This window comes from Mus musculus, chromosome 1 (assembly GCF_000001635.26).
Source record: "Mus musculus strain C57BL/6J chromosome 1, GRCm38.p6 C57BL/6J".
Taxonomy (NCBI): Eukaryota; Metazoa; Chordata; class Mammalia; order Rodentia; family Muridae; genus Mus; species Mus musculus.
The window spans coordinates 63,424,131-63,437,172 of record NC_000067.6 but is presented as its reverse complement, the minus strand read 5'-3'; the positions used below and the strand labels follow the sequence as shown (position 1 = coordinate 63,437,172).

Sequence of the window (13,042 nt, the reverse complement as noted above, 5' to 3'; positions counted from 1 at the left end):
GGGCAACACAGAGAAACTCCATCTTCGGAAAAACAACAAAATAAACAAAAGGTACCGAGGGAGTTAAAGTGTTCAGCATAAACAAAAGTCAATAGCTTCCTCGTGAAACTCCCAGCAATACGTGAGAAAGGAATAGGTCATATTCTCTCCGGCCTCAGCATGGCTCACTGTGCTTTAACATTCTAACTTGAAAATAGTTCTAGACAAAATTAATATTGTTCCTATAGAGGCAACTGTCATGGCAGGTTTTACTAATTGTAATTCTTGGTGCTCTAGTAGTAGAGACTTCAGCCAGACTTCAAGATGAGAAGCCCTGGTCTGTCCATCTCCTCTCAATTCCCCTGCCCTTCTGGATGCTGCAAATCATTGCCACAGTCAAGCAACCTAACCTAGCCATTATCTCCTAGGATGAACCATAGCTTCTCTGTGTAGTAAGAACACCCCAAAGCCACCCTTAGTAATTTTTCAGGATGTCCTACTCTGCTGCTAACTGTGGCTCACACCACACATCAGATCTCTAGACTAATCCTACTTAAGGCAGCTCTGTACTCTGAGACCTAAATCTCTCCAGTCCTTCCTCTACCTCCCTCCCCAGATAACCACCACTGGATTCTGGGTTGGGCAACTGCCAGCTCCCATCCCAGCCTGCTTCTTAGAACTTAGAAAAGTCATGTAACGTCACCAAGTCTCAGTTCCTTTATCAGGAAAAGTGGGGCTTATGATAGCCAGCTTTTCATCACTGGAATGAAATGTCTGAGACGGACTATTTTACAGAGAAAAGATGTTTGCTGTCTCCTACTTTGGGAGGGCTGAAGCATCTAAGCTGTGTGATGTCACTTTGGTTCACACATCCCCCCAGTTCTATCACATCAGAACAGGAGAGATGGCATCATGGTAAGAGAACACACAGTAGGAGAGAGTTACGGGGTATCACATGTACTGTTCTGACCTCTGCAGGTACCACTGGATTCTGGGTTGCCTCTTGTTTCTTTTACTGTTCATGTCTCAGGTATGTCCAAGGGACAAGTTATGAATCAAGAGAGCTCCTTACAATGCCATTAATGTATCTTTCAAACTAAATAACTGAAAATTACCTATTTATAAAAACAGGGTCTTGCTGTGTATCTCAGTCTGGACTCAATCCCGTGATCCTCTTGCTTCAGCTTCCTCCCAAGACTGGGATTACAGGTGTGTGCCATTATTCATGGTTACAAATGAAAACTTTTGAAATTCTGTTTAGAGAATGATAAGAAAGAATGTAGGAAATTATAAATTGAATATTCATTCATTCGTTTACTTAACATATGTGGGTGTCTTTCATGTATGTATGTATGTATGTATGTATGTATGTATGGGCACCACTTATGTACCTGGTACCTGCAGAGGTCAGAACAGTACATGTGATACCCCGTAACTCTCTCCTACTGTGTGTTCTCTTACCATGATGCCATCTGTCCTGTTCTGATGTGATAGAACTGGGGGGATGTGTGAACCAAAGTGACATCACACAGCTTAGATGCTTCAGCCCTCCCAAAGTAGGAGACAGCAAACATCTTTTCTCGGTAAAGTACTCCGTCTCAGACATTTCATTCCAGTGATGAAAAGCTGGCTATTATAAGCCCCACTTTTCCTGATAAAGGAACTGAGACTTGGTGACGTTACATGACTTTTCTAAGTTCTAAGAAGCAGGCTGGGATGGGAGCTGGCAGTTGCCCAACGCACAAACATTAGTTCTCAACCAAACCATAATGACTCTCAAACCTTATCAGTCTGTCAAGTATCATCCTAGGGATGTCCTAAATACTAAGGAAGGAAAGAAGGAAGGAAGGGACGAAGGGAGGGAGGGAGGGAGGGAGGAAGAAAGGAAGGAAGGAGAAAAGTAAAGATCCAATTCTCTATTCATTCTATATTAACAGTTAATTGTGTTTAAAATTAGAATTGGAAAAAAAAAAAAAACGGTTGATCTTGAATAGTCCATTTGACCACAACCTCAAAATAAGTACCTGAGACAGTATCTACAAAGAACAATAACACTTGGAAATGTGTACTTAACTAGAAATACAATTTATATTTTATTTTTAAACTTTTGTTGCTGTACTTGTGTGTGTGTGCTGGGGTGCACACTTGTGCTATGGCCCGTGTTTGGAGTCAGAGGGCATCTTTATGGAGTCAGTTCTCTACTTCCACTTAGGTGGATTCCGAGGCTCAAAGTTGGGCCACAAGGCTGTGTAACAAATGCCTTAGCCTGCCGAGTCTTGCCAGCTCTTAAATTTTATTTTTGTCTATTTAAAACTACTAGATTATTTATTCATACACTTCTGTTCTAAATTGTGTTCCTAATTTCATATTAAAGATTTTTGAAATCCAGTCATTATATGTAATTATTTGTAGAATTATGAAACAAAGACCTAATTGTGGCCCAGATGTTTCTTACAACAGAGTCTACCCTACAAGATCTTTACTTACCAGTGAGTTTAATTCTTTTTCTAAATTTTAAATTAACCAATAAAGGCACCTATTGTGTTTTGCTTAATATGATTAATTATAATTTGCAACATTTATTCACCCGTACCAGTGACATTAGCTTTTGGCATATTAAGATGTTTAGATTTCTAAGAAAATAATTAGGAAAGCGCAAACCCTCGGCAGAATTCATTAAATGTTTTTATTCTGTTGTTCTAAGGCAAAGGGACAGGCCAGTACTACAACACAGGGCATGCTCCTGCATGCCGCCTGCTACTTAGTGCCGTAAGTTGTACAGCTTGGTGCTGACCTGCAATATTATTTCTCTTCATCGTCCTGGGAGTTGACTATTCGTGTCATGAATATGGACGTGGCTTAGAGACAGGAACAGAACAGCAGAAACAAACAAGAACATTTCCAGACAGCAGAGATAAATCCCAGGATTTCCCAGAAACTCCCTGTGCTTAAGACATCTCCTTTGCTCTTTTGATAAGTTATCAAATGGAAAGAACATATGGTGAAATGCCCTTTCGGGCAGAAAAAACACTGATTTCCCACACACTGGATGTTTGGGTGAACTGGGATAGACTGTAAACAGATTTTTACGAGGCAGGGTTACATGGCCAGAAACTGATAAGAGTTTTAATGTCAGAAGTGCATTTTTGGAAAAAGTAATCTAAACTGTTTATATATAGATAGACACACCACCCACCTCATAACATCACTGCACAATAGAGTAAGATCCAAATGACAGCTGGCCCTGTCTCACACACACACACACACACACACACACACACACACACGCACACGCACACGCACACGTGTACACACACACAGGATCATACATTAAATACATACTTTCAACTTTGACATGGGAAACAGACTGTGGTGTCTACACTAACTGATCCTGAAACAAAAGAACTTCATCTTAAAATGCAAACAAAACAATGTTGTGGATCAAACAGGAAAAAAAAAGAAAGAAAGAAAGAAAAAAACATCAAAATTGCACCATGCCTTGGTGTACAAGCCCAAAGAAAGAGCTGGATACTGGACAAGAGAAAGCATTGTAAATAATTCACCGAGAAGAACCTAAAACAATAAGAACAAAACCAACTTGTACAGTGGAGAAGGGGAGAGGATATTTGTTTCAAGGCCTTCAAATTTTGTTATTAGCATGTATTCTCAGCATGCAGGAGGTAGAGGCAGAAAAAGCAGGCATTTAAAACTAACTAGCCTTGGCTAGCTAGCAAATTCGAGTCCACCTTGGTTACATGAGACACTGCCTCAAACAAACAAACAAACAAACAAATTAATGTGTTTAGAACAGTATCAGTAGTAATTTCATGTTCTCAGAAATGACTCAAAATAAAATGAAGGTTTTTCCTAAGTAAAGAAGCAGAGGAACATGAGTAGACCCCCTTTTACACTGCACATTTTTGCAAGTTGCTACTTGTCTGTTTTATTGGAAGCTACAGAAGGCTGGAAAAATAGCTCTGTAGTTGAGATCACATACAGCTTTTGCAGAAGGCTGGGATTAGATTCTCAGCACCCATATCGAGCAGCTCACAGTCAGCTATAACTATAGCTCCAATGTCTCTGGCCCCCAAGGCCCCTACACTCACTCACAAAGGTTGGTGCCCATGAACACACATGCATACTTTAAAATCATATTTATAATATATGCATGTAAATATATGTATGTAAAGTCATGGATTTGAGGATTGGCTCTGAACCATGGATAAAATAGTTACCTGTCATATAAGTTCAAACTCCAGTACTTAAGAAGAAAACAAAACAACACCCCAACTTGATTAAAGTTACATAGGCAGTAGTTTCTTTTTAGATTTATTTTATTATTTTATGTGCCTGAGTGTTTTGCTCCCATTCATGTATGTGCACCCTTCCTCCAATGCCTTGTGCCCTCAGAGGTTAAAAAGGCTTGTCAGTTCTCCCTGGGACTCTACATATGGATGGTTGTGAGCTGCCAAGTTGGTGCTGGGAATTGAACCTGGGTCCTCTACAAGATTAGTAAAAGCTCTGAACTACTGAGCCAACTCTCTGCTCCCAACAGCTAACTCTTAACAGTTACAGCCACTGTAAAACCTGAGTCCTTGTCTTATATTAAAATATGAAGTTCTAGAAATTACCATAGCTACACAGACTGAATGGAACAAAACATTAATAACAGTGAATAGTATTTGCATGTTACTCTGAAGGGGCATTTTTATTCCTGAAACTTTTTTTTTTCAAATGAAGTTTCTTTAAAAAAAAAAACTATGAAGTTCTGTCTTACTGTAACAGATGATTTTAGCAAATTCAAAGAATTTCACTTTAGATGGGTCACATTTATGATACACTAGTGCTAAAGTTTTTCTGAGTTTTCACTATGTTTTATGGGTTAGTTGAACCCTTATGAAATCCACACATAGAGATATTCATTTTCTTTTTATGGTATCTAGTTTCATTGCCTTTTAAAAAGAAATACTGGTAGTCAATCTTTTATTTATTTGATAAATTTCATGTTCAAAGTCAAGAGGCAACCTTCAATTATAGCATCGCTCTCATGGGAATTTGCAGTCCACTTTGTGATGATTTGCTTGACTGAAAGGTTTACAGGAAATGCATTTTAGCAAGAGTCAAGGGCTGCTGAGAGCAGCCGGAAGGGAGTACCTGGCAGCAGCAGGAGCCAGAGAGTCAGAATCAGAGGGTCAAAGGTCACATCTCACCCGAGCAATAAGAGGGCTTTAAAAAGCAGTGGCATGGAAACTCTGCCTCATTGCAGAATTGTCAGTTGCTGTATTTAATAAAATGTTTATTAGGTCAATATACATTATTAAAGGGAAATAGCTAGCTTGGCATAGATCTAATATTTGGTATTGTCCTTGAAGAAAACTATGCTTTTTTGTAATCTGTGCCTTCAAATGGATCACGGGTTATAATTTGTTGACAGCTAATAACATAGACCCTATTCCTGTTTTTCTAGAACATTTCCCAGAGATGGAGCAGCACTTGTGAGCCAAATGGTCACCCCACAAAGTGAAATTCTGCAGATATAGCAATAGTACACAGTTCTGCCTCTGTTCCTCATGAAATAAAAAGGCAGACGGTCCGTTTCCTGTAATGGTAAGGGTTCACCCACTCCGTTGGTTTGTGTCCGTTACTGGGAAGAAATGAGATGGAAGCTATATGTTCAATCAATAAGGAAAGGTAAACAGCAGTACTCTGCTAGCCCAGTATCAAACTCTACTGAAAAGCAACTGCAGTGTTTGGAAGCTTGGAAGCGAGTGAATAAGCTTCACCCTGAACCCAGTGTGCAGCACTCCTCTGCTGTAAGGAACACTCCCGCTTTGGCTCCAGTTCTCTGGACCATCTGGCTCACCAGCAGCTTTAGAATCCTTGCCTTAGCCACACCCTTTTCTATTATCACAGTGTTCTAGTAAACATCTTGTGCGCGACCTTGCATATACATTTAATTCATTCTTATAGCGCTCCACTATCCTTCCCTTTTATTCGCTGCAGAAGTTATTTAGATTTCCAAATACGGTTCGCCCTGTTATTTCTAACTCAAACGTCTTCTTTCAGTCTCTGCCTTATTTGAAACACTGTCCTCTGTTTTGTTGCTACTTGAATTTATCAGTCACTTCCGTGAGCTGACTATGAGGTGTATACCCATCTGACCACGCTTTGGGCTTCACTGCTTGTAGATAAAGCCACAATAAGCAATTTCAAAGGTGAACAGGACTGTGATGGTGTGCCGTGAGGCAGCGCCCAGTGGTGACAAGGAGGACAAGCCTGGACATCAATGCCGAGCCAAAAGGCAGCAAGGGAGCCTGGGATCTGAGGAAGGACGTGCTGAGGGGAAGATGGGATGGCTCCAGCAAATCTGGCCACCTGCCCATCTATCCTAGGACTGGCCCTACTCTGTGTATGTCAGCTATTTTTGTGTTTATGGCCAGATAAAAATGTCTCCTGTTTTCATTGTTTCTAGAACAATGGAAATCCATGTAATAAAAATAGCTCATTACAAAAGAAACCTCATCACATTTAAGATGAAATAAGGCTAGAGAAACTAATCAACTTTCACTTAGGAGAAACTTAACTTTGCTCCAATACACATTTCAGCAGCTTAAGCCCAAGCTTCTACTTAACATGAACCAAAACCAGTATTAGCACAACTTCCCCTTTTCGCTAAGGAATAGCACAGAGTAGCTCTATCTCCTGGATTTCCTTTATTAGTGTTAAAACATCCTTCAATACAGACAATATGATAGGGGAAATGGTAACACGAAGAAAGAGGCCCAACTGGGGAAGAGAATGGAAATCAATGCAGAGGAAGAGACAAGCAACACCAAGGTTGTTTGGTAAAACCTCAAAGAATCATATCATTTTATATTTACCTAAAATTATACATAATACATGGAAGTATGTATGTATATGCATATGTATATGTTATATATTACATATATGTGTTATATATTAAATGAAGTTCTGCCACTTGAACTGACAATGCTCCTCCACCAGAACCATACACTAAGAAAAACTCAGTAGAAGCAGGAGAAACTTCCTATCTCAGTTAGGGTCTTATTGGTGTGAAGAGACACCATGACCAAGGCAACTCTTATAAAAGAAAATATTTAATAGGGGCTTTGTACTGGCTGGTTTTATGTTTCAACTTGGCACAGGCTGGAGTTATCACAGAGAAAGGAGCTTCCGTTGGGGAAATGCCTCCATGAGATCCAGCTGTAAGGCATTTTCTCAATTAGTGATCGAGGCGGGAGGGCCCCTTGTGGATGGTACCATCACTGGGATAGTAGTCTTGAGTTCTATAAGAAAGCAAGCTGAGCAAGCCAGGGGAAGCAAGCCAGTAAGGAACATCCCTCTATGGCCTCTTCATCAGCTCCTGCTTCCTGACCTGCTTGAGTTCCAGTCCTGACTTCCTCGGTGATGAACAGCAACAAGGAAGTGTAAGCTGAATAAATCCTTTCCTTCCCAACTCGAATCTTGGTCATGATGTTTGTGCAGGAATAGAAACCCTGACTAAGACAGGGCTGGTTTACCGTCTCAGGGGCTTAGTCCATTATCATCATGGTGGGAAGCATGACAGTGTGCTAACACCTGAGCCAAGTGTTCTACATCTTCATCTGCAGGCAGCAGAATAAGAATGTGAGCCACACTCACTGAGCAGAACTTAAGTAAGCATAGGAGACCTCAAAGCCTGTCCCACAGTGGCACACTTCCTCCAACAAAGCCATACCTACTCCAACAAGGCCACACTTCCTAATAGTGCCATTTCCTATGAGCCAAGCATTCAAACAGGTGAGCCTACCTATTCAAACCACCACATGTCCTTTTGAATCGATGTTCAGGGCAATCCAGACGATTCCCAAAGCAATATAAGCTATTACCATTGCCCTTGGATGATTCTCAGAATCTGAAGATTAAGTCCCTATTGCTGAAGACATCACACTCTGGACACAGGACTTAGGTGATTTGAGCTGGATCTCATCTGAAAGCCTTCTCCTGAAGTCTAGCTTCCACAGTACCAGGAAGGACTACAAAAGCTGTGAACTAAGCTGAGTCACTGCTGAAACCACATGCACACAAACAACAAAAATGGATCCAGCAGGTTGTATTTATATATTTGTGCATGTATGTGTGTGTAGCAATTATAAGAAAAGGAGGCTATTAATTTGAGAATTCAGGGAAAACATGAGAGGCTAGAGAAAGGAAAGGTGTAAATGTTGTAAATATATCTTATCATAGATGGCAAAGTGTAATAAGAGTAGATTATAGTAAAAAGAAAAATAAATCCAAACGTTATCAAAAGTATACAGACTAGCCGGGCGGTGGTAGCACATGCCTTTAATCCCAGCACTTGGAAGGCAGAGGCAGGTGGATTTCTGAGTTCAAAGCCAGCCTGGTCTACAGAGGGAGTTCCAAGACAGCTAGGGCTACACAGAGAAACCCTGTCTCGAAAAACACAACAACAACAACAAAAAAAAAAAAAGTATACAGACTAAAGTCATTTCAAAACTATCTTACTGGTTCTTAGAGATCATAAAAACGGGACTAAGTGGTGACCTACCGTACAGGAAAATGTTCCACAGATTGTCACGGAACTATTGTCCACTAAACTCTCTTACTTCCTACACCAGGGTTCTTTTCAAAAGGTTGTTTACAGACAAACACATGATTAGAGCATAAGACACAAATATAAGATTTAGTAATGTATGCCTTTGTCCTCAAAAACTGACGCTTAAGAGATAACTAATTTGAATTTCGTGAATGTAATTTTACATTTAAAAAAGAGAAATAGTCTTCAACGCAGTGTCTAAGCCTTTGTCTCACCTTGTCTTTTCTAGCCCATCAATTCGCTCCACATTATTTTCTTTTAATTTACTGATCTCCTGGTTATGATTTTCTTTCAACTGTTTCCACCTGACTGCTTCTCAAGAGCCTACTGAACTCTATTGCTTTTCATTTACAGTGTATGTGGGTCTCACCTCCAGTTGCCCATTTAAATCTCTCAGTTTCTTCCTTTTGCTCTAACAACTTGTTAGCAGAAATGATTCTGCCGTCCCTAGCATTTCTTTCCAAGGGGGAAAAATCTATTACATTCTACATCAGGATTTTCTCTGTCCCCTCGCTTTTCACACTTCTGGGGTACAGAGATGATTTATCTGGCGACTAAATTGGAGAAGCATACACTGAGCGTGCTCACATCAGTGTTCCCCCTTGCTTTCCGACTTCCTCTCTCCCACTGCATTGCACTCCCCACCGAGATCAGATGGAGCATAATCTCCAACCATAATAGGGTGATGTTTTTGACCACCGTCTGTCTCTCAACTTGCACAGAATGTGGTTGCAGAACTAGGGAGCTGTTTATTGAGTCCCCTGAAGGATGCAATCCACCTATTTCTCCTCATTCAAGAGTTCTGAAACACTGCTGACCACTAACCAAAAGGACCCTCAGAAAACATTTCATACAGTGTCACCATGGATCACAGATAGGAAAACTGGGTCCCAGAAATTTAAGTTTCTTGTCCCTAAGCTACCTGTTATTAAAAAAAAAATTAGACTAATTTTTTTTAAGATTTATTTATTTATTATATGTAAGTACACTGTAGCTGTCCTCAGATACTCCAGAAGAGGGGATCAGATTTCGTTACGGATGGTTGTGAGCCACCATGTGGTTGCTGGGATTTGAACTCACGACCTTCGGAAGAGCAGTCGGCGCTCTTAACCACTGAGCCATCTCGCCAGCCCTAGACTAATTTTTTTAACTCTTGAAATTCTTTAAATCGTTCATCTCCAATGAAACTAATCATGAAATGGTTTCTTTGATGAGAGACAAAATTCACAACTCTCATCATGAATTCAGAATTACCAATTGTATGCTTTGCTATGACATTTACATATTCTTATTACTCATTAAAAACTGCAATTTAAAAAAAAATCTAAGCTTGGGTTGGAGAAATAGCTTGCTAGGTAAGAGTGTTTGCCTGCAAGCCTGAGAAGCTGGTTTCCATATTGATAAAATGAAGTCTAGTGTAGAATGGTACCCACTGTCTGTAATCCCAGCATTGGGGAGACAGGTGGACTGTGGCTCGCCAGCCAGCCAGTCTACCCTACTTGGGTTCAAAGCCAATGAAGGGGTAGAGATTAACTGGGTCAGAAGTAGGGGATGACTCCAAGGAAGCAGGGTTTTCCAGGTACAGCAGGGCAGCTGCAAGTATGAACTCAGAACAGTTGTGACAGCACGCACAAGACCTGTGCAAGCACAAGCCAAATTACCCCAGCATGGGGAGAGAAGGTGGACATAAAGTCCTGCTCCTAACTGAGAAATTATTGGCAATCAGTAGCTGCTAGAAAGGGAGAGTCGCTGTCTTTAAGGGTGTGGTCCCAGGTACATTGACTAGAAAGCCACACATCCAAGAATATATAGATAGCACAAACTAGACTTGATGCACACACACATACCCCCAAAAGCACACAAGTTGGGTGGATAGGAAAGGGGATATATCTGAAAGAAGTTGGGGTAGGAAAGTAAATATGATCTAAAGGCATTGTACAAAACTCTCAAAAACAAAAATGAGTGCCACCCGGGGAACATCACCCATGGCTATCATCTGGCTGCACTATGCATGCACACACACTTGCCTCTATGCCTTCACATGCACATATGCACGTACACATAAAAGAATCTAAACTCTAACTCATTTGCTTTATAAAAGGTGATCTCAGGGCCTAGTACTTTGCCCATTTTGTTACTGGCATGTTTGACTGGTTTGATTTGGTTTGGTTTGGGAATTGTTTTTTTGAAACTGGGTTCTACTGTGTCACCCTGGCTGGCCTCTAGCTGGTGTTCCTCCTGCTTTGGCAATTTTCATTACTCAAAAGAGAGCTATGGTAGAGTCAAGGTTCCTCAGAGACACAGAACCATTGTTAAGGTGTCACCTCGCATGATTATAGAGGTGATCTGTAGCCAGTAAACTGGAGAGCCGGGAGAACCAACATGTGGGTCCAGTATGAGTCAAAAGACTGAAAGCCAGCAGAGCCAGCAGTGTCAGTACTATCTGGAATGCAGCAGCCTCAAGACCAAGAAAAGCCAGTGTTGTAATCAAACTTGAAGCCTTGAAAGACCATTGTGCCAGTTCAAGTAGACAAGCAGATGTAAGTCCTTCTTCATGGCAGATTCTAGCAATAGATTGTGAGGTCAAAAGGGAAGGTACTTTGCTTGACTCAGTCTATGTATTCAATTTAGTCTCATCCAGAAATACCATCATGAATACATCCAGAATGGTGCTCAGGAAAAAAAAAAATCTAGGCAACTCAACTCATGGCCTAATCAAGTTGACTTATAAAATTAGCCACCACAAGTCCACCTCTTGCCAAGTTGGTACACATACAAATACCTTTAAGCCATACTGATCTCCAAAGAAAGGTCGCAGCTCCACAAAGCATGATACAACCATCTTGAATAGAACTGACAAGTGTCCTGCCCTTCCTTCAAAGGGGCTATGAAGTCATACAACACTGTATACTGTCCACACAGCTTGCATACTATGTGTTTTGGGTTGTCTTTAATAGTATTTTTGTTCTCTGAAAGTTTCAGACACTTGTATACTGTGTATTGCTCATATCCTCCCACCACGACCTCTCTCTTATTTCCCTGGTTCCCCATCACAACTCACACAACTTTCCATCCTCTTCTTTACTGTTACTTTGTATGTATTTTTAGTTACACTATAACTACATCAATCCTCCTCCCCTCTCTCTACCCCACACTCTCATGGCCCACACTCCCAAATCGATAGTCTCATTTTCTTTGATTATATTGTTAAAAATATAATCACAAGTATATAAATACAAACTGCTGGGTCTGTTTTTGTTGTGTATGTGTAGATTCAGGGCCGACAACTCTGCATTGGGTAACCAGCTTAGCACCAGGAATAGATGATTTCTCCCTCTCTGAATAGTTCTTTATCTAGAGGTAGGATGCTGAGAGATTTTTCCCCACTTCTCATTTAGCATGTCTATTGATACTCTCACTTTTAAAAGTCTCCTTGAAATGACTGCATAAAAATAACTAAGTCCCTGGCCAGAGGTAATTAGACCAGTAATTCATCAGTTTAAGTCATGGTCACCAAAGGCCAGGTAACTCAAACACCTAACATGACCACATACTGATACATACAAAAGTGATACGCCTGTTAATATGCCTCAAATTCAGTAGACATAATTTATATTTATTTTCCTAGTCCCAGTAGAGCATTGTCACAGACAAATTATTGAATGATAGACAAGATCTTGCAGCAACCTTCTGACCACAGAGGACAGAGGTCATAGGATTCAAGTAACTGACATTGCCAGAATACTGCACTGACTGATCCAAATCAGCTTGATCAGAACAACTTGACATTGATTCTCATCTACATTTGTATTGATTTTTTTTTAAGTAACAAAATGCAGGACAACAGTGTGAACCAAGCATGCCTTCATTACTGGAGTTGGAAAAAAAAGAGGAAAGAAAAGAAAAAAAAAAAAGGGCAAACAAGTGCCAGTATTCTGGAATGTGAACCATATTTTCGTGTCTTTTGACTCTTAGGAATATATATATATATATATTTATATGAAATGAAATAATTATTTATAAATATTTATTTATATATAAATGTTTATTTAAGATTTATATATTTAAATGTTTTATACTTATATGCAATACATAAAATATATGATGTATTATATATAATTTTTGGACTCATGTCTTTGGACTGTTTAGGTCTCTATACGTGAATATATGTAGAGTATTGTATTACTTTACACAACAGAACAATGGGTAAATTGTCATATAACAAAATTCTGTAAAGTTTTTTTTATTTCATTTACAGATTGTTTTTCATGTGCATATGTATTTTACCTGCATGTGTGTCTGTTCACTGTGTGTATTCAGTGCTACCATAGCCAGAAAACAGTGTACCCTGGAACTGTACAGCCTGGAAGAGGGAATAGTCTATGAGCTATTATGTGGGTGTTGGGACTCAAACAGAGGTCTTCTGAGCAGCAATCAGTGCGCTTA

The 13,042-nt window shown here is 40.1% G+C and overlaps 1 long non-coding RNA gene across 1 annotated transcript; it reads left to right on the top strand.

Moving 5' to 3' along the window:
* The first annotated feature begins 761 nt into the window (after positions 1-761).
* Positions 762-5,868, top strand: Gm35393. Its single transcript, XR_373453.4, has 3 exons — positions 762-1,009; positions 2,392-2,468; positions 5,447-5,868. It is a non-coding gene; the product is annotated as a predicted gene, 35393 (long non-coding RNA).
* Positions 5,869-13,042: the final 7,174 nt, after the last annotated feature.